This window comes from Arachis ipaensis, chromosome B02 (genome assembly GCF_000816755.2).
Source record: "Arachis ipaensis cultivar K30076 chromosome B02, Araip1.1, whole genome shotgun sequence".
NCBI classification, from domain to species: Eukaryota; Viridiplantae; Streptophyta; class Magnoliopsida; order Fabales; family Fabaceae; genus Arachis; species Arachis ipaensis.
Genome location: NC_029786.2, coordinates 6,850,831 through 6,852,910, shown reverse-complemented (window position 1 = coordinate 6,852,910; position 2,080 = coordinate 6,850,831).

The window sequence follows — 2,080 nt, the reverse complement described above, 5'->3', positions numbered from 1 at the left end:
GTAAGGGGTAAGAGTAAACTTTATTCTAGAGAGAATTTTATCTACTAAACATAAATTTAATATATCATTTAGTTTTTAAATATATCTATAATAGAAGTTGAGAAAATTAAATTGGGTTGGTCTAGTGGTTAGTTTACTAGCTCGTTTAAGTAAATACTGGGAGATCAAATTCTGTTTTGTGCATGCAACAATTTATTGGTTAGCGACAAACCCTTAAATAAAGTTCAATACTGCAGCGGATTAATTTTTGCCCTGTCGAGTTAGAAAATACTACAAACTCCTCATAGTAACACCATACACATGCAGTATGCGCAAATAACTCACTAACTATCAAATATGTCAACTCCCCCCAAAGCTTAGATATATGAAGATCATACGGTCAAAACTTAAAAATACAGCTCTTGAATGGACCAAGAGAAAGGAGTTTCGTAAACACATCGACAATCTATTCATCGATTCTGATAAGAAGTAATTTGACTAAACCATTTTGAGGCTTCTCACGCACAATGTGACAATCAACCTCTATATGCTTTGTGCGCTCGTGGAACACGAAATTGGCCACTATGTGAAATGCAGAGCTGCTGTCAAAATAAAGAGGAATAAATTTTGTAAGAGGCATATGAAATTCTTTCATCATTAATGTCATTCATTGAGCTTTATGGGCGGCAAATACAAGAGCTTGATACTCAGCTTCCGATGAAGAATAAGACACAATCACTGCACCTACTTTTTGTTTTTTCGTAAAACTAATGTCATCCACAGAGAGAAGCATGTTTTAGTCACAGATTTTTATGTATTGGGACAACCGGCCCAATTGGAGTCAGAATATGTAGCTGAAACCCAAATTAAAAGATCTTGGAAAGAAAAGACCTTGAATTGGAGCAAACTTTAGGTACTTGAAAACTCTAAGTACTGTTTAATGATGAGTAATTGTGGAACAGTCAAGTAGGCATTGACTTATCTTACCAATAGCAAAGCTAATATGAAGTCTTGTATTAGCTAGTAATAAGATACAAGAGATGCCTAACTAGTTTTCTGTACAGAAAAACATCTAAGAAAGGGACAGCATAATTCTTGGATAGTTTAGTAGAGTAGTCCATGAGAGTAGAGATAGATTTTACATTAATCATATCAAACTCAAAGAACAGGTCAAGCACGTATTTCCTCTTACATAAAGTAATTTCAAAACTATTTCGAGCTATTTCCATACCAATAAAGTGTTTCAATTTTTTAAGATCCTTAATCTTGAAGGCATCATCCAACAACATCTTTATGCGTTTAATTTCTCTCAAGTTATTCTCAGCTAATACAATGTTATCTACATAGACTAAAATTATGGTGAAGTCTTTGTCAATAGATCTAAAAAAAAGAGTTACCATAATCATGCTTGTTCTGCGTTTATCTATAATCAGAATTTTGAAGATAATTTTTCATGTGCTATTGTCGACTCGCTTGCTTTAACTTATACAGAGATTTTTTTAAATTGCACATAAAATTAGACTGCAAAATAGACAGATACAATGAGATCTTCATATAAATTTTATTAGTTTTATCAAAAATAGAAGGCATAATGCCGCCAACCACCGTCCCCTCATAAATTAAAAATCATATCATATTATATATCATGTGTATTATTCTTTTTACCAGCTGTGCATGTGACTCATCTCATGCTTCACATTATCCTTTTTTATAAAAAAGGAAAAAAAAGACAATTATTCCAAAATTATCATACTACCTATCACATTGAACAAAATTACCATTATATAAAGAGAGATATATGTTGCATTTGAAGTATTTTTAAGTTTGGTTTTTATTATTAATTGTGGAGAAAACAAATTAAAATTAGTGATCACCGAACTAACTATCAACTCCTTAATTATATTAACCACCATAGTATATCTAATAAAAATAATGTAGCTAATGTAAATTTATATATTTTATAATGGGAGACGGCAGACAGAGGTTGTTTCTTGATTTATTTTCAATTTTATAGATATTAATATTTAATTTTGTTAGGTGTATGTGAATTAGGGTTTCTGGTTGAGGTTGGTAGAATTGGGTCCTTTATGTTTGCTTAGGC